Genomic DNA, 19,799 nt, shown 5'->3' on the forward strand with positions numbered 1-19,799 from the left:
GTGACTTTACTTGCCCTAACCCTTTGCACCAGTGGAGGGAGGCGGCACCTCCTCAGATGGGCTTCAGGTAACTGTCATTCTCAGGGTGGGGGGGGGTGGTCCAGGTACCCTGCCCTTGACCATCAGGCCAGACTGCCAGGTGGGCACTGGGCATGGCTGGTGGCTCCTCCAGCAGGAAGATTTTGAGAGGCAGCTGGCAATGAGTTAATGGCCCATCCTTGAGAGTGGATGCAATCTGGGCCAGAAATCCTGCTGGGGAGTGAGAGTGGGCAAGGTGGTGCCCCCCTGAATTCCAGGGTGGCCCTGATGGCGTATAGGGTCCCAGTTCTGGGGCAGGATGCTCCTTTCCCATCCACTACAGAGCAAAAGGTTCTGTCACATGGCAGAGGCTAGGGGGTGGGGCTGTGAGCCTGGGGGTCCACGTGGCTACTCATAAGCCTGTTCCCCTTTTTTGTGTATTAGCTGAGCAGTGACTACCCCCCCCCCCCAACTAGCGGGATTCAAGTCCCCTCCTGAGCTATTTTTACCCTGAACTTCCTTAGTGAGAAACCACCAAACAGCGATGCTTTGGTGAGAATCTGGGTCTGAACCGGAAGCAGCAGCCTGCACTGAGTTTGACTTGCTTCACAACGCTGTCTCCTCTCCCCTGCACAGCCTCCCAGCCCCTCCACCTCGCTCTCTTGCCTCTCGGTTCTCACCACAGCCTGTGCACTCAGAAACTTAGGAGACCCAGCTTCAGATGGGAGAACATGTGTGAAACCCTGAGACCACCCGGCAGGGGACCCAGGAAGCCAGTCTTAGCTCCCCCTGGAAGGAGGCCTTGACCGTGAGCCCCTTAAAGGCAGGGGTCATAGTGGTCCTTGTCACAGTGTAACCCAGCGCCCACCACAGCGCCCGGCAGGTGGGAGACCCTCAGTGATGGCTGAGTGCATGAGCAGAAAGCGAATGGGGTGCTGCTCTCTCTGCTAGGGTGGGGAGGGGACAAAGCGGTTAAAGAGCACTTCTGGATTTAAGTTAGTGTTGGCTGAACACGAAGCAACGAGGCCCTGCTCCAGTCCCCGGGAACTCTCAAATGAGTCCCCATTCTGGTGTCAGCCAGTCAGACTGAGAGAGGTGCCCCCGCAGATACTCAGCTACAGTCCTGCCTGGGAGTTTCCTGGTGGCTCTTTCTGGGTCACATCCCAGGGAGTGAGGATGGCAGAGTGTATCTAGAACTGATAGCCACCAGCCCCGGGGGTGGGGGGAGAGCTGTTTATAAATTTCAGTGAATTAAAAGCAAAAGTTCAGCTTTCTCCTTTGTAACAGCCGCATTTCAAGTGCTCAACAGCCACACGTGGCTGGGAAGATTGTGGAACATTTCCACCATGGCAGAAAGTGCCATTGGCCGGCACCGACCTGAAGGGATGGAGACGTAAAGCAGAGGTGAGGGCCTGATCCAGGGCCCGCAGGTGCGAGTCTGTTCAATAAAGCCACCTTCTGTCTTCTTAGCACTTTATTTCCCGACCGCTTCCCTGTGAGGGGAGCATGGGCTAGCCAGGTACTCCCATTTCGTGCGGGAGAAAGCTGAGGTTCAGTCTGGCCCAAGGTCACCCAGCCAGTGGCATGCGCCCCTCCCCTACGAGTGCTCTGCCACCCAGCAGAGGTCAGCCAGGGGGCAAGGGTGGGCAGCGGTCCCAAGAGCAGCGTTAGACCTCCCTGAGGACCGTCGTGGTGCCTGGTAGGCGTCAGTCTTTGTGAAGTCATCCATCGATCGGGCGGGAGAGCCAGCTCAGCCTCGGGTCCCCAGGAACAGAGAGTTCTGTGCTGGCAGAGCTGGGAGAGGGAGAGAGAGACTCTGGGTGAGGGAGGTGTTTACCTTGATCGATGCAGCTTTGGTCCCCAGGGAGAGGCTGGCTCTTCTCCGCAGGGAAGGACCCCGGCAGTGGGCCCGTGGCCAGGTTCGTTAGCACCACCCCGGAGAGAGAGGTGTGCAGACCCCAGCCCAAGGGGAAGAATCGGCTGGGGACATATGGCTGGCCCAAGATACCCTTTGCTCCCACCCTGCCAGGGCCTGCTGCCCCTCGTGCCATGGGGCATTCGTTTGGCGCACTTGGCCTCACTTCCCCCCAGAAGCCTCAGCTGCAGGAGGAAACTCTCCCAGGGCCTGGCAGGGAGGCAGCAGCCTCACGGGGGAGCCTGCTCAGGGAAAAACAAGCCCCTGCCCTCCGAGCACGCCCAGCTGGCTTCTCAGGGAGCTCCCAGGCCGCTAACCACAGGCAGGGAAGGACAGTCAGCCCACTGCCCAGGCCGGTGCAGGGACTCCCTGCTCCCAAGGCTACGCGGCAGGTGAGCCTGAATGGAGTTAATGCCCTCTCCTCTCATGGTCCACTGCAAATCCCAGTCTGTCATTTTGAACTTGAGGTTTCTATAAGATTTAATTGTGCCTTGCTTCAGTTTCCTGTTCCAGCCCTGAGATGAGGTCATTTTGTCTCTGGCTTAGGCCCTATGTCCTGAGGTCCCCACCTCACCCCAGCATCAAGCCTTACTGCAGCCTCCAGCTCTTAAATGGCCCTGAGCTGACAGAAGGACAGGGTCTGAAAAGGGGGGTGGCTCTCCGCCAGGGACCTCCACGTACCCGGAAGGGGGTCTTCAAGGCCCATCCAGGAGGCCTTAAGAGATGAGGGGACCTTTGGCCACACGCCCAGGTTCCCAGTCCCCTTGAATGAGGGAGGGCGGTGTTCAAGGCCCCTGTGCCTTTCCCTGGGGTCAGGGTGGGCCGCCCTGGGAACGCCCACAGCACTACTTGCTCCCCAGAGTCTGACGTGCTGTGTGTTCTTCAAAACAGACTGACAGGGCCAGGCCCTCACCCCACTGCCCAGAGAATTAGGCTGGGTTGCCAGGCAGTCCCCAAGCAGATGAGAAAGTGGGCCCTTTTCTTCCCTTTCAGTAGCCCAGGCCTTGGCACTGACCTTTGCTTGGAGCCAGCTCTAGGGCCTTCTCTGAGCCCCCGTGACCCCTGCCAGGTCCTCCTACTGTCCCCATCCACCTGTGGGTAAGGCCTGGCCTTGTGAGTGCCCCATTCCCGGCAGTAGTGGGTGCTCCGTGCGCGTTTGGTGGATGAACAGGGGCTTTCGCCAGGATGCCCACGTTCCTGGAGGCCACGGCTCCCTCTTGGGAGAGTCAGTAGTTCCGAGGTAGGGCCCAGCCTCTGTGCTTTGGCTTTGGTTTTGTAAAGTTCCTCCAGATAATTGTGATACTGTTCATGGAAACGTGGCTTCCAGGGCCCAGTCCTCAAATGATAATATCTGTGATCTGGTACCAAATTGGGGTGCGACCTTTGGCCAGTCACTTCCCTTCTGGAAGCCTCTGTTCTCATCTCTGTACCGAGAACAGTGCTCGCTGTCTCATCTCTAAAAGGTAAACTCCACTCTGGGAGGCTCGTGCTAGAGGGGGCTGGTGTGTTGAATGAACACAGGCCCGTGACTCGTACCGTAAGAGCTGTGGAAGGAAGAGGGGGAAATGGTGACTTTGGGGCTGGAGTAGCCAGAAACTCCCCCCAGGCAGGACTTGATTTTGGAAATGGGAGAATTTGGGTCTCGGGCGCAAAGGGCAGGGAATCTTAGGCAGGAGGGTAGAATGACCACGCAAAGGTTTGGAAACCAGGAGGGGTGTGGCACCCTCGGGGAAGGGAGGGTGTCCCTCCAGACGAAGCGCCAGAGGTGAGCCTGGGAAGTGGAGCTGTTGCTGAAGCTCCGTGGGGAGCACAGATTTTATCCCGGGGGCAATGGGAGGGTTTTGGATCCACACATGCCCCTGGGACTCCCAGGGCTTCCAGGAGCAGGGATGCTGCTGAGCCGCAGGCAGGAATCCACGCGGGAAAGTGGGGAGCAGCGCGAGGCCTCAGTGCGAGGTCACAGTTCTGCTGCAGGAATATCCCTGCCTCTGCTGACGCAATGGAAAGTCTCCTTGTTGCAGGGTTCCTGTTTTGTGGTTGCCCATGGTGGGGGGCGAGGGCAGCCAGCTCTTCTTCTGAGGAGCTCCGGGAACTTGGGGGAACTTGTCCAGACCTCCCCTCAGCGCCCTCAGCTCTGTCCTGGAAAAAGGGGAGATGTGTTTGTGTCTCCAGTCCCCTGGGGGTTACAGCCAGGCCCCAGAGGTTTTAAATCAATGCGGGCCGTTCCCTGGGACTAGAGGAGACGGGTGACAGGGGATAGCCTCTGGGCTTGCCGAATTTGATCTCATATCATGTCCGTGGTCTCCTCGGTCAGAGCCTGAGGCAGCTAGAGATTTATAGACACCCTCTCCACCTCCCAAGAGTGTAATCAGGTTGGCAGATTCACAGTGTGCACAGAAGACATAACAGGGTCTGGTTCAGCTCCTACGTGTGGGAAGGTGGACTCTGAAAACTTGGCGGGGGGAGGCAGGGGGGCGGGAAGCCCGTGGAGGCCTTCTTTCTGTCTCCTCTCCATCCCGTGGCTTCTAGGCCCGGCTCAAGTGTCACCCACCCAGGAGGCCTTCCCACCCCCAGCCTACCTGTAGACATGGGACCCTGTCCCCTGGCAGCCCTTTTCACCCTTTGGATGTCCCGGACCCATAACCTTACGCCAGCCCGTTTTATGGGGTCGCTTGCCCACCCAAGTGTCCGCCCCACTAGGTTGTGAGTTGTTGCAGGACAGGGCATCCATGACTTCTGTCAGGGCTGGGTGCTTGATAAATGTCTCTTAAATGAGCAGCCCAGGGCGTAACTGGGTCACAGCAAAGGCAGTCACCCAGGAAGAGATGGAGAGGCCTGAGTTCCTGGCCCAGCTCTGGCTGTTCCCAGGTTGACCGCGTGACCTGCCAGAGCCCTTGTCCTTTTTTGGGGAACCCACCTTAGGAAGACCACTGGACTTGCTGTGCTGTGTTATATGTGGCTATTTAGATGCATTTTAGCAAAATTAAGTGGAAATGGATTTTCAGTTCCTCAGTCACACTCGACGCATTTTGGGTTCTCAGTAGCCCCGTGGGGTTAGTGGCCCCCGTGTCGGACAGGGTAGTGGTGGGACTTTTCCATCGTCACAGCTCTGTTGGACAGAGCTGCACCTGGGAGTCTCACAGGGCCTTGTAGCTCTGCCATCACGGTGCTGTGGGGAGGCGGGGTCCCGCCGAGGCCTGCCTCCCTGTCAGCAGCCCCAGTGACTGCTCCTACCCTGCCTCCCCTTGCTCAGGACCCTGGACTTCCCCACCCCTGTCTTTTCTATGAACCATGGGGTCCCAAAGGACCTCCCTTGCCCCGTCCCCACCGGGGGTGTTAAAATGAGGCATCCTTCCAAAGACAGTGTCGGGGAGTAATTATGAAACCCACATCTGTCATTTGCTGGGTGGCTTTGGGCAAGTCGCTTAACTCCTCTAAGCCTGTTTCCTGGTCAGCAAATAAGGCTGCCCGTACTTGCCTCTGCCTGGAGTAGATGGGATGGGGTGGGAGGCATTTAGCTCGATGTCTGGCACATAATAATCGCTCAGGAAGTGGCAGTTTTCATTACTGTTGGGTTGACTTCATTCCCTCACGCTGTACGTTTAGCTCCTAAGCCAGCTGGGCTTTTGGTTTCTCCTGAGTTCCTGAGTCTGAGAGGCTGGGTTCTTGTCCCAGCTCCTCCTCAGGCCTCAGTGTCCTTGTCCCTGAGATGCCCCTCCCACCGTGAGGTCCCCCTCCCACCAGAGAGACCTTGCTCTGCAATTGGCTGGTCCCTGCTCCTGCGTGACCACTGTAGCAGGAGATCTTGAGAAGGCCGGTGGGGTGGGGGGGTCGGGAGTGTGTGAGTGTGCCTGCCAGTTGTCTGTCCCCATGGAAAGCTGTGGCGCTGTCCCCTGCTGGCAGCCTTCAGAAGGTCCCCATGTGTCCTAGCTCCGCAGGAAGTGTGCATGGGCCAGCACCCGCACCCACTTTTCATTTCCCTCTTGGGGAAGGCGCTGTAAATCCCTGCCTTGGACTCCTAAAGCCTTCTGGATGACGTGCGCAAAAACCTCTCCCTTTTGAGGTCCACGGACCGTTTGCTGGGGTCTGTGAGCCCCAAGTTGCGTGGGGTGTGTTTTCTGGGCAGAGGGTCCCATGAGCTATGCCATGTTGATGTGGCTCTTGGGGTCACAGCGGCCCTGGAGAAGGTAAGGCTTATGGGTCCAGGCCTGGCTTCCAGGGTTTCAGAGGGCTTCAGGAAAGACACTCAGTGAAAGGAAGCTGGGAGGAGGTCCCAGGAACTTATGTACTTGGTGTGGGGCTCTGGGCAGCAGAACAGCACTCAGGCCCAGCCTTGGGAAGTGAGTGAGGCAGCAACAAATTCAGGGGACAGATGGTGTGTGGGTGCAGGGACAACCGGGGTGGAGGGGGGGAACCAGGGGCTTCCTGGGGGTTGTCTCCATGGGGAGAGGTGGAGGAGGTGAGGGCTAGGCATTCATAGAGAGGGTTCCACAGCATGGGGGTGGTCGTGGGGTGGTGGTGGGGGGTGGTCAGGTGCAAGGGGTATGGCCCTCCTATGGCTTTACCTATTGTGGGCTGGAAGCCCTCAAGTTCTCAGAGGTCCCGTCTCCTGTGCCTTGCCTACCAGCATCTCCCCCACCCCCTCTTCTGTCCCTTCCACACACTGGGACTAGAAGGGACATGCCCTAATCCTCTCTGAGCCTCAGTTTTCTCATCTGGGAAATGGAATAGTACCCATCTCATAGGATTGTAGGAGGATCAAAGAGTATATTCCAGCTACAGCTTTAAACACAGTGCTAGGACCCAGTCAGGCCTGAGTGAACATTAGCTATGCTTGCTGCCCAGTCATGGGTGTCCTTGCATTTGTGCAAGGCCCGTTTCTCTAGGGACACATCCTCCTGCTTCGCTGCCTCGTTACCCTCCACCACAGCCCAAGCCTCTCAGAACGCTCCCCCGACCTCCACCCACCCATGCGCCTGCGTGGGGGCCCTTTTCCTGCAGCACAAGCCCCGAACTGATGAACATGCAGTTGCCCACCTCCCCCGTGAGCCCAAGAAATCCTGGAGCCAACCCCCCCCTCCGCCCCCCGCACTGGCTCCCCACTGGGGCCTCCCAGAGCTCTTGGCCAGGAGCTCAGGACTCCCTCAGCATTTGCTGAGAGAAGCTTGTGGCTTCTCTGCAGGGCTTTGGGACAGCTTGTGTAACCCTGTGGTGTGTGTGCTTTTCACTTGCCAGCAACAGGCCCCTGAAAGCTCTCGGGCCTTTCCGAGCACCTTTCTCGGGCACCTCCTGGAGGTGCCCTGGAGGGAGCCTAAGCAGGAACCGTCCTAGGGGCTCAGGGCAGTGGCCCTCGAAGCAGAGAACACCCTCCCCCCAACCTCACTGGACCCAGGGTGGCCTTTACCCCTGGGTCTCCACTTCTGTGCCCCCTCCCCACCATATGGTGGCACCTGGGAGGGGGGTGCCCAGAGGTCCGCATCAGGCTAGGAGAAGGGGCAGGGGCCAAGCATTTGCTTCTCTTTGTGAGCACAGGCTCCAACTCCTTCTGTCCGGGCCACTTTGACCCTTGAAACAAGGAGGGATCCTCCACCCTCCCTGTGCCCCTGCCCGAAGGTACTCTGAGTAGTGGGCAGCCCTGGTGGGGTGGGCCTGCCCCTGCCGGGGAGCAGAGAGCATCGCTGCGCGGTCAGGTCACCCTCCTTACCCTGCACTGCCTCACTGCGAGCCAGGCTCCCACAGCCCGTGCCCGCCCCCGCCCCCCCAGAATTAAGCCTCCCCAGCATCAGGCCTGTCAGGGGCTGATAATCCTGTCAGCTTTGCATGGAGTTGTACCTTCTCCAAGAAAGGCGTTGGATGACCTGGATAAGCTCTTTGTCCTCAGGTTACAGTCTCTTCCATGGAGATTTCTTCCCAGGTTGTGGCTTCCTGATTGCTCCCTCCGTTCTCCCAGGAGCGTGGGGTGCCCCCCGCAGTGCTCTTGGGCTCCTGCCCAGAAGGAACCCAGCCTCTGGCCAGTCCTGGCCTGGGCTGGCTTCCCAGGACACCTCCCTGGTCTTAGATACCTGTTACCTGCAGCCTTATTGGCCTCCACCCGGGTGATCTGAGCTTGACATTTCTCTGCCACTTGAGCTGCCTCCTCCCTAAAATGGGGGCACCCTCCCCTCACAGGCCTGTTGTAACAGGAGCTATAGAGTGCATGCAGGCTGCTGAGGGCACGGGATGCATGCCCTCCGTGCCTGTATGCTTACTAATATGCTCGCCTGTGACCCTCTCCCAGTTCACTGCACGATAATTACAGCACTCAGCACGGCCCCGCGTTTGTGCGGGAATATTGGATTTCTTCAAGTTCATGGCTGGAGCTCATTCGAGTTTTTATGATCCACATCCAAATGGGCAAAAAAGTACACACTAATATGTTTTGAATGAATGAATAAATAAATGAAGGGTTGGCTCTGGGTGGGGAATACGGAAAGAACAACAACAACAAAAACAACAACTAGTCCTTGCCTTCTACGAGCCTAAAGTCCCTTAATGACCTAATGAAAATAGAGCCAGGAGGCACTGGTGTGCAGGGCCGTATGTGTGCCTGGGCATGAGATGAGGGTGAGCCTCACTGGGGCGGGGGGGGGGGGGCGTGCTGGAGAACAGAAGTATATGATAGGATGTTTGAAAACCTCTGCGGGTTTTGCATTTGTGTGCAGGTACCTCGTACCCATGCAGTTGAACGTGGTTGTGGACATGCGGGGGACATTTATAAGTTGAATGGTTGTTGGATGAATGTATTACAGCAGTGCTCTTGTGGGTTTGCATAGATTTGCGAGCACAGGGGTGTTGGGAGTGTGTCTGTGCTGCAGGAACCGGGTGGTGTGTGTGACATGTTCTCGTCCCTGTGGGGCACACAGGTGTCCACATCAGCCCTCTCGCCGTGCAGGCCGGTGCAAGGGAGAGGCGGGGCCGGGCCGTGTGTGGCCAACCCCTCGTCTTACCAGTTGTGTGACCTCAGGCAAGTACTGAGGCTCTGTGACCCCTCAGCCTCCGCATCTAGAAACGGGGATGACGATAGCAGCGACCTTGAGATTGCTGGGAGCACCCACCGGGTCCATGTGCCTGGCACAAGGACACGCTTCATAAATATCCGTTGTTATCGTTATGCTAGGGTAGGAGGATGGTTCTCGACTCCACTGGGGCCCACAAGTAGAAGGTGTCCCAAGATAAAGGCAGTCAATGTGTCTGGCCCAGTGCTGTCCCTTCCCCAGTGCAGGCATGCCCCTGGCCCTCTCAAACTGGAAGACAGACTTGGAGCTCTGAGAGAGGGGCTCACCCCGAGGCCTGGATGTTTCTAGGGATATTCTTCCCCCTGAGAGATGGCCAAGGGCATATAGCCCAGTGGCCTTCTCTGTGCATCACTCCAGGGACTAGGGGAGGGCCTGGGAAGGCTTGCTGGAGCTGACCCCAGAAGGCCTGTGTCGTCCTCAGGAAGAGGACTCTGGACCCTCCCAGCCCTCAGGAAAGGGTGTTCTATGGCTTCCCGGGGAAATGAGCCCTGACTATCCACAGCTTCCTTTCTGCCTGTTTCGGGGATGGCAGAGGAATTCTGTGAATGCTGTCAGAGCTACTTGGAGAGAGAGAGAGAGAGAGAGAGAGAGAGAGAGAGAGAGACTTGCAGATTGTTGGGATATCAGAGCTCTGTAGAGTCATATACTGCTGTGTTCCACCCCTCACGAGAAGTCACTTGCCTCTCAGGGCCCCCGCTTTCCCCATCTGAAAAATGGGGCCATTAATTCCTGTCCTCCTTAGCACTAGGGTTGACCGACCCAGGGCAGTCTGGGTCTCTGTGACCTCACAGCCCTGTCCCCTGACCACAGACGCCTACGCAGGGAGCGGCTCCCACTCGAGCTGGTCCCAGCCTTCTGCGGGCCTCAGCATCCTGTTGCCAGTTCTGTTAGCTCCCCTTTAAGGGGTTGGTGTGGGGAGAGGAAACACCCTGGGTTGGTGGCCTTACCTTAAACTTCCCACCCAAGGACCTGACTTCAGGGTGCTAAATAAACAGAAGCCAGGGGTCATTGGCTGCCCCTATGCCCCCAGATTTGAGGTTACAAGTTGGAGCAGGGAGTACACATATCAGATGTTTCCAGAGCTCGTCAGAGTCTAAAAATGTGCTTCTACCCAGGTGGTACCTTCTCTCCCCTGGGAGGGGAGCTACTGTCATTACCAACCCTGGGCAGATAGGGAGACTGAGGGTAGGAGTCAGGCTAGAGTTGAGGCTCTCTGGTCTTTTACCTCAGTGCCCACCAGTGATAGCGCCTAAGGGGGTGTGGGGTCCAGACCATAGGATGGGAACCTTGGTTACGGTAGCCTGAGCAGAGAAAGGATGAGACAATGACCCCAAAAGAGGGCCACCTGCCGGACGTGGAGCCTGCCCCAGTGGACACGCGTGCCCGCGCGCGCATGCACACGGCCACGCACACAGATACTCCCCACCCTTGGGGGGATCCCTCTCCATCTAGACAACTCGACTGTAGTTTCAATTCTCGTTTTAGCCAACTTTGTTTTTAATGTTGAACAACTATCCCTTGTTTGTATATACTTCAGCGGCAAAGTCCCTGGGGGAGAAGCAGTCTGTTTTCTTAGGCGGAATCCTGGAAGTCCAATTAGGGAGTGATCGTTCCACTTCTAAGGTTTTCCAGCGGCTGCCTGGCATACCCTACGGAGCCCCTAATTAGGCAGCCAGGGCGCCCCGGTTCAGGGCCCAGCCCGGCTGGGGGTGGCCCGTTTGAGGGCCAGGCCGGGGCAAGTTCAGAGCCCGAACGCAGGCCGAGGAGGGCCTGCAGGGGACAGGACACGGCCCTCTCCTCCATTCGAGGAGGGCTGATCCTCCCACTTGCCAGCCACAGCCTTGACCGCCTGTAAGGGCGACATGCGGGACATGACAGCAGAGGCGGCCGCTCGGGGTTTAAGGAAAGCCACACCGGTAGGTCAGGGTGGCCTTCAAGCCCACGCCGAAGCTGGGTACCATGGGGCCCAGGAGAGGAGGATCCACTCGGGTGGGGAAGGGCTTCCCTGGCGAGGTGAACTGTGAAGTGGGGAGGGCGGTTAGACAGGTACAAGGGGGCAGGCAGTGCGAGGAGAGCTGACAGGGAAGCAAACACCTGATGTTTTCACCGTGGACGTGCTCTTCAGTACGTTGCCCCATGGTCTCCATGCACTTTGGCTGGGGAAGAAGGGCATGTGGTTGAAAAAAACACACGCCTTGTAGCCAAGCGCGGCCTGCAACCTACAGGTTTGTCTGAGCTGCTGCAGCTGGTGCCTGCTCGCTCCCTGTGGCTCTTGGCCTCCAGCCTGGGCTGGCTCAGTCCTGTGGTGCCATGGAGTGCCCGTGGCCGCCCTGGGGGGCGTTGCCTCTCCCCTGGCCCGGGCCTGTTCCCTACAGCCTCTGGGAGGTTCGGATTTCTGCCCACCAGGTGGGCAGCTCCCCCTGTTCCCCGCAGCAGTGGCTCAGCTCACAACACTGCCCTGCTCCTGCCACCTGAGCCCCCCAGGTGCCATCTGCCACCCTGTTTCCAGGCAGCAGGTAGGTGGCCTTGGGGCAGGGGCTAGGGGAAGGCAGGCAGATCCCAGATGGGGCAGGCAGGGTGCCCCAACCCTGAGGGGCAGGTAGTGTGAGGCCAGCCAGCTGGCACCTGGGCCGTCCCACCTCTCCGGGACTGGGCGAGAGCAAGTCTGGTGAAGTGTTGGGCGTGCATAGCACGGGGATTTTTTTAGTACCTCTGTCTTGGTGTCTCTGCGTGTATGAGCGGTGGAGTCTGTGGGCACCTGTGTATCTGAGTATCCGACCATGTCTATCCCAAGCCTGGTCATTCCCTGGGCTTCCCTGCTTGCCTCCCTGTGTCTCTCCACCTGCATCTTCCACATCTCTCGCTGTCTCTGCATCTCTGTGTCCCCGCCTGTCTCTGTCTCAGTTCTGAGCCGATGAGGTTTCCTTTGCCGTCAGAGCTACCTTCCCCCCCCCCCCCCCACGCTGGGTTGCTCTGCTTAATTTCATTTTCCCGGGGCTCCAACTCACAGAAATAAACCCTCCCTTCCCACCCCTGCACTTTTTTGATTTAACAAGCCTGCTGGAAAACAATAGTGATTTCCGCATCGATCATAAACAGAAGTGATTACCATACAATTACAGCCTGAACCATCAGCCTCGATGCAATCACTGAGCCGCATTGTAAATCGGAAGACAATTGCCTGCAGAATTACCCCCAAATTGGTTTAAGTGGCAACAAAAGAGTGTTGGCATTTTGGCATTGTGGAGAGGGGTGGGGGGAGGACTGGTGGTCCTGGCAGCAGAAGGTCCCCGTTGGGGAACTCTTGGGGTGTCTCCCTTGCCTTTGAGCAGGTGGCTTACTAGGGAGGGCTGCCTGCCACCTTCCCCCACCTCATTCTTTCTCCTGCAATTACTGCTCCTGGCCCGTCTTGGCACAGTTTGTTACAAATTCATTTATACTAATGTGTGAGTGGCTAAGTGTACCATCAACTGGGACAGCGGAGAAGGGTGACTCTGGGGGGAGGGGGTGTTCCAAGAGGCCTCCTCAGCTCCCCTGCTATGGCCTGCTCCCCACTCCCATCTCCTATATGGTTCTTCCAGGCCACCCCATCTCTCTGGACTCTTCTGGTCTGGCTCCCACCTCACAGCCTTCCCTTCTCATCTCCCAGTCCGATGGGCATCTCCCCCCAGGAACCTCCTACATTCCATCCAGGGCAGCCTGTTCCCTCCTACAGCGGCAGTGTGTCCCCTGCATCCTACCCAGCTGCCCAGGCCAGCCTGCTCCTGGAAGAGCCTGCTGGCCACCACCGCAGCAAATTTGAGGAGAGGCTCACAAGGTGGGCCTCCACTGACCGGTGCCTGTCCCTTTCCAGCCTCTGGTTCTATGAGAAGTTCACTGCCAGCTGGACATCTCTTGGGTGTCTGAAGACTGCTCCAAAGCTCTGGCTGTGTCTGCAGGGGGCCTGTCTTCTCCCAGGGAAGCGATTTCTCTCTAGGGTCAGACTGTTCTGAAATTATTGGGAAAGCCCTCGCCCCTCCCCCGCCTGGCACACTTAGATTCTATCAGATTTGTCCATTTCCAGGTTACAAATGCGTTCGCATGTTCCTTCTGATCCTCACAGAGGGGGTTGCGTGGGCTTGGGATTTTATTCTTGTTTTTGATAAAGAAAGGAGCCCCCGAGGGTGATGCGGCCTCTGCCAGGTCACGCAGCCAGTCAGTGAGGGATGGGGGTCTTCGGGCCCCTATTGGAGTGCTCCGTCCTAGGTGCTGTCTCTCCAGCCTTCCCAGCCCCGCACACAGGCTGAGGGGCTCAGCTGGCCTCTGACTTGCCCTGAGACATCAGGTGGTACCGATCACTGGAACAGGTCCCAGTGAGAGAGCATTTGTGGGGTGCTGCACCTGCTTGTTAGCACCTCTCGCCCCCACTGCAGCCCTGGAAGGGGACGCAACTCACCCAGGGCCCTTAGGTGCCTGGTGCCAGAAGCTGGTTCCCGCACCGCTGCCAGCCTTCCGGCCTGTGCTGACTGGCATCCTGTAAAGCGGGAGGAAGCCTGATGTCCCTGATCTTTCTTGCTTCCTGGTCCCGGTGCCACCGAGGCTCCATGCCTGGTTGCCCTGGTCACTCTGCAAAAGCCTCAGGACGGGACCCCATCTAGATGTGGTATATTTAGAACCACGAATTCTGTTGGCTGCCTCAGCTCTGCCCCGTGCTAGGCGGGGCCTCGGGGCCACCGTGGGCTTGGCCGAGTGACTCTGGGGCGCCTCCCCGCCCGGCACCCACCTCCTCAGCTCTGGCACTGAGAAGACACCGATGGCATCCGCAGACTGGGGGTGGTTGGGGGAGAGGCTGCTACCCCCCGCCTGCCCCGCTGACCTGCCCTCGCAGGCCCCACCCCGAGCCTCTGCTCCCTCCCGTGCGCCACCTGGGTAGCCTGCCCCTTTCCAGACTCCGGTTTTATGAGATGTCTGCGGCCAGCCGGACGTCTAAAGACTGGACTCTTAAGTTCCAGCGTCCCTTGGGAAAACAGGGGTTCGAGACCATAAAGACCTGGACCTGAGTCCTGCCCTTGCCACTTGATGGTCTGTAAATCTGCTTTTTCTTTCAAGTGGGAGCGTACCCACCCCGCTGGACTAGGAAATGACAGAGGTGACCCTGTTATCAGTTCAGGGCCTTCAGGTAACAGCTGCCGTGATCCTCGGCCTCCGAATCGCGTCCTCCCTTTGAGAAGGAAGGGGCCTGGCCTTCGGGGAGCACTCATCCCGTGCAGAACTTTGCACTGGCCATTTTAAGGCTGTCTGGTACCATTGTATTTGCAACGTCTGGCACCGGAGCCAGAGCCCCGTGTGGCTGTTTACGTTTCATGCAGTAGAAAGAGTTAAATACAGTTGAGCACACTCACTCCTCACCGTGGCCACGTTTCCAGCGCTCGGTCGTCACACGGGGCCTGCGGCTGCAGTGTGGGCAGTACGGATACAGGACACGTCCGTCACCGCGGAAGTTCTTCCGGACGGTGCTGCACTGTGTTGTCACCCCACTTCACAGGTGCAAAGCTGAGGACCAGATCAGTGGCACGACACACCCGGAGTCCCGGATGGAGGAGAGGGAACTGGGGGCAAAGCTGGGCCCTCCTTGTGCCAACTCAGAGACGTGCCCTGTCATGAGCCCTCCGTGAGATCCTTATTGGCAAGGACTGTGTCTGCTTGTACCCCATGCCCAGCCTGAGGCCGGCCCCAGGGTGGGCATTTGGGACAGTGTCTGCTGAGTGGGTGGTGGAATGAACAACGGAGTGAGCACCGCCTGCTGAAACTTGGGGGCGCACTTACCTCCCCTCCTACAGGAGGCACAGAGCCAGCTGCTGAGGAGTGATGGATGGCCCCTCTCCAGAGATAAATGTGGCAGTCAAGGTAATCGGATTGTGTGTGACGGTCTAATTTGTAGGCGAGGGTAGGAAGCGCCCAGCCATGCCTTGCCCCAGCCGCCCATATTAGTTTAATCAAATGCCCAGTATCTAAATGACTGGGCCCCAGTGATGGATGATCTGAGCTTTGTTAAATGCTGTTGCCCTGTCAAACCAAACTTCCCAAGGCCCCGCCAGGCTCCTGGGCTCTTTAATTTGTTTTTTCTTGCTTGGTTATCTCTGCATGGGGCAGAGAAGGGGGGCTGGGGTTCTTCTGTCTGTCTTAAGTCTCTGGTTTTTCAGAAAGAAGGAGGAAGAGGCCAGAGCTGGGGGAGGAGGGAGATGGGGGTCACTTTGCGCCTCTTCTGAGAAGCTCCCTGGGTCGCCGCAGACAGTCTTGGGGAGCCCTACTCCCCAGAGCCCTTGCACCTGGGCCTCACAATGCGCTGTGTGTCTCCTGTATCTTCTAGACTCTCCCGCCACCCCGAGGCAGCTTTTTCATTCTCTTAATGGGATATTTTGGTATCGCAGAACTTCTTTGCTCTCATGTTGGATAATTTATCAACTTTCCCTTATGGCTAGTGCTCGCAGTCTTCTTTGAGAATCTTCCTCAATCCCAAGGTCATGGAGCTATTCTCCTATATCATCTTCTAGACCATGTGTTGTTTTGCCTTTTTCGGGGGGCGGGGTTTCCACTCTGGTCATTCTGTGCTCTGAGCATCTCCTGTGTGCCCCAGACCAGGCTGGATCTTTGGAGAGACAAGAGATAGAAAAGGCTCCATCCTGTCTTCCGGGAGTGACGGTCTCTTTGAGCTGCAACATGTGTTCTTAAGAAAGGCTGAGAATAGCACATAGATCATGCCACCCTTTGTATCAGGGCGGGCTCTGCCCACTAGTGCTGTGTCCACACCCAGCTCTTCCATTCATGTTGCTACCCGTGTGCTGGGCATTGTTCTAGGCACTGAGGATGTGGCAGTGAACGTAGTACACAGAAACCCCTGCTTAGGGGGGGCGCCTGGTGGCTCCGTCGGGTAAGTGTCCTAGTGCAGCTCAGGTCATGATCTCACAGTTTGTGAGTTTGAGGCCGGCGTCGGGCTCTGTGCTGACAGCTCAGAGCCCAGAGCCTGCTTCGGATTCTGTGTCTCCTTCTCTCTCTGCCCCTCCCCCACTCGCACTCTGTCTTTCTCTCTCTGTCTCTCAAACAAAGCGTTAAAAAAAGAAAGAAAAAGAATGGAAGGAAGGAAAGGAAAGAAGGAAGGAAGGAAGGAAGGAAGGAAGGAAGGAAGGAAGGAAGGAAAAGGAAAGGAAAGAAGGAAGGAAGGAAGGAAGGAAGGAAGGAAGGAAGGGAAAGGAAAGAAGGAAGGAAGGAAGGAAGGAAGGAAGGAAGGAAGGAAGGAAGGAAAGGAAAGAAGGAAGGAAGGAAGGAAGGAAGGAAGGAAGGAAGGAAAGGAAAGAAGGAAGGAAGGAAGGAAGGAAGAAAGAAAGAAAGAAGAAAGAAAGAAAGAAAGAAAAGAAAGAAAGAAAGAAAGAAAGAAAGAAAGAAAGAAAGAAAGAAACCCCTGCCTAGGACGAGTTTTTGCTCTGGTTCAGGGAGTGGGGCATCAGGATAAAAAGTAATAGCTGTGGAGAAGGATCGCTCAGGGGAGGGAAACAGAGGGAATCTGGTGGCAGGGGAGATATTACAATCTATAAACTGGAAAGGGTCGGGAGAGCCCTCACCGAGTGAGGACAACTGGGTGAGGGGATGAACCGTGTGCATATCCGGGGTGAGAACCTTCCAGCTGGACGTAGCAAAGGCCATGACGTATGCAAATGACAAAATAGCTCTGGAAGTAAAACCTAAAGCTTCTGGCATGATTCACCCTGATTGAGATGGGCTGGGCCACAAGACTGGGGTCGGAGGAGGCTGGTTTGGGCTCGTGCCCTTCTCCTGCTTCTGCATGGTTTTAATCACGGGCACACATTACTTCTTCAAAGTAACGTTTGGGAAGTTAAGCAGGGAGGGTGGTGAGGTGTAACAGGTGGAACCGTCAGATGCCATGGAAGAATCAGGCGTTTGGAGGCCAGCATATGTGGGCCCCACTCCCTCTTCGCATCTCTGTCGGAACTGTTAGCTTCACGAGGAGAACGGATTTGTCTGTTGTGTGCGTAGAAAGTAATCGTGTTAATTAAAAATGGACAGTCCCGTTCTGCAGGTTGTTCTGGGTGATTGTCCTTGGGCAGATTCCTTAACCTCTCTGCATGCCAGTTTCCTCCTGGAAAATGGGGGTAGTGATCCTGACATCACAGGACTGTCAGGAAAACGAACGGAGAGAAGGGATGTGTCGAGTTTCTGCCTGGCTCGCAGTTGACCTTCACGAGGGCATGTCCCGGCATGGCCTGGCTGTCTTCAGGACAGAGGCGGGGAGGACAGCCTGGTCCTCAGATCCTCCAGGGGTTTGAGATCCCAGGAAGGCCCTGCACTGCCGCTCCCTCAGGGGCAGCTGGGTTTGCTCCGGACGCCCAGGCTGATGGCCGTCCAGACCCTGAGGCCCTGCTCGGTGGTCAGTTATGTGACAAGCAGGCCCTTGAGAAGCCTCCTCAGGATCCAGCTGGCCCAACTAGAAGGTGCCTGCTGGGCTGGGACCAGCCGGTCATCTGGCTCCGACGCCCCTCCCTGCCCCGGTGTTTCCTTCTCTCTGGGTGCTGTGTTAATTTTTCATGGCTTCCATCGGAGGCAGAAGGCAGAGAGCCGTTTCCTGCAGGGAGAGAGCAAGTGCTGGGGTGGGGAGGAGGGAGGCAGAGCTGCATGGTGATTAAACACTGCAGAGGCCTAAACAAATGACGGCTCCCTCCCCCAGCTGCTCTGGAACAGAAACAGGGAGCCAGGCCTGAATGAAGGTGGCCCAGGCTGCTGTCTGCACCCCCCCCCCCCCCCCCGCCGCCTGCCTTACCTGGGGCTGCCTCCCGAGAGCTACAGCCATGCTGAGCCCCGCAGGACCTCCCAGCCACTCCGGGAGGCAGGTACCAGGGCAGAGAGGGCTCAGGACCATACAGCTAACACACCAGCAAGTTCTGGGGAGACTACAGTAGATACCTCACAGAGTGTAGGCTTGCGTGAGACAGTGTGTGCAAAGGGCTCAGAACAGGGGCTGGCCTGAGTCCAGTTCTCCATCCACAGGAGCCACTGTCAGGGTTGCCCTGTTAACACCTTCAGAGTGTGTAGGTGAGATTGTTTTACCTGCAGGTGAAGAAAGAGGTACACACACCGGCCAGGACCTTGCCCAAGACCACACAGCCCACAGCTAGTAGATAAAACCTGGACTCACCCACTTTGGACTCCCTGCCCAGTGTTTTTCTCCTATACCCGGGGCCAGGAAGAGAGGCCAGGGTCAGACCGCCAGGGCCTTGAACGTAACAATCAGGGAAGTCAGCCGACAGTGTTAGAGATCATGTGCCAAGCACACAGTTCCCCTTGACCTGAGAGCCTGTGTGCCTTCTGAACCCAAAGAGGGAAAGGGAGGAATTTTTCCTCCTTTCTCCAATCACGCAGCAAATGGCAATTGAGCTCCCCCCTTGGTCCAGAGCAGTGGTTCTCCAAAGCGGGGTTCTCAGACCAGCAGCATCAGCATCGCCTCGGAACTGGCTAGAGATGCAAATTCTTGGGTTCCTTCCCACCCCCGCTGAATCAGACACCCCACTGGGGGCCAGCACTCTGTGTTTCAACAAGCCTTCCAGATGATTCTGATGCACAGGCAAAATTGGAACCCCCCTGGCCTGGAGACCCAGGTGGTTCGGTCCTGCCCCGGGACCTCACCATCCAGGACACCGATTCACGCAGACATCACCCAGATGTGTTACTCTCTAAGAAACAGGTGCAGCCAGGAAGTACTGTATGTCAATGGAATTCTTATAAATGATTATTTTCATTGCAACAAGGCAGCTGGATATTTAAAGAAACCTCGCAGAGAATCATTTCATCTCATAAAGGAGCTTCTGCAAAGAGAAAACTCCTCTCCCATTTCCTGCCCACCGCCCCTCCCCCGTGTTCTATAAATTCAGTCTCTAAGTCATCTTTTCTTCGAGTGGTGTCCACCTATCCATAACTAAAACAAGTCGACAATATGAGATAGTCGCCAAACTGCACCGGGAAGCAGTGCTAAACTGCTAGCCCGGAAGCCCCGGAACTAAACCGGGAAGTTTAGGGAAGCACAGTGGGACCGTTCTGGTGTTTCAGGCAGCCAGGTTAGGTTACCCACTGCCAACCCCCGCTAGGCACCTGGAGACGTGGCAACAGCCAGCCATGGGTGGCTACCGGGGTCCCATCAAATATCCACACTCAGGGCTTCTCAGGAAGGAAGCGATCCGCTAGAAAGCCAAGGCAGAAACATGACATGTGCGGGCAGTGGGCTGCTCTTGCTGGGTGCGTGGATAAGAGAAAAGAACCCTGCAACACGGATTTGGGTAGAGAACGCACTGGAAGGCTGTCATCTCCCACAGCATGGGGCCAGGTCACCTGCCCCCGAGCTAAAACACGGGCCTGATTTGCAGAGTGCCTGGCACCAGAGCAGGAATTCTGTCCCCACCCTTAACCCACTTGTTGTGCCGCCCAAGCCTTTGTATCGTTTAGTCTTCCCTTCGAGAGCCCAGGCTGGGGAGGAGGGAAGCATCGTCTGCCTCTCTTGTACCGTGAACCTGAGACTGTTGCCGGTTAAGGAGGTCCCTGAGCCAGGGGAGGCGGAGAAGGATTAGGGGTGGTCCAAATACTTGGAGGCAAAAGAGCTGGGGCTCTGGCCAGCGGGTCTTTTCTCAACTTGCTCTTTCTCAAAGAGCAGTGAGTGACCTAAAGTCAATTCTCAGTAGTCAAGTACCTGGATCACCAGGCAAAGCGCCACCTGCCCCAAGTCTCTCTCTTGTCCTTGTCCCCATGACACACACACCCTCAGTCACTCT

General features: G+C 57.0%; 1 protein-coding gene and 1 long non-coding RNA gene across 6 annotated transcripts in view; one reads left to right on the plus strand and one right to left on the minus strand.

The window, feature by feature from the left end:
* ZMIZ1 (zinc finger MIZ-type containing 1) overlaps nucleotides 1–19,799 on the plus strand; it is a 233,259-nt gene that overhangs the window by 165,682 nt on the left and 47,778 nt on the right. The window lies entirely within an intron of this gene.
* On the minus strand, nucleotides 1,478–8,535 carry LOC109492524. Its single transcript, XR_002146426.3, has 2 exons — nucleotides 7,766–8,535; nucleotides 1,478–1,812 (listed from the first exon to the last, which is right to left on the minus strand). It is a non-coding gene; the product is annotated as an uncharacterized LOC109492524 (long non-coding RNA).

This window comes from Felis catus, chromosome D2, assembly GCF_018350175.1.
Source record: "Felis catus isolate Fca126 chromosome D2, F.catus_Fca126_mat1.0, whole genome shotgun sequence".
Classification (NCBI taxonomy): domain Eukaryota; kingdom Metazoa; phylum Chordata; class Mammalia; order Carnivora; family Felidae; genus Felis; species Felis catus.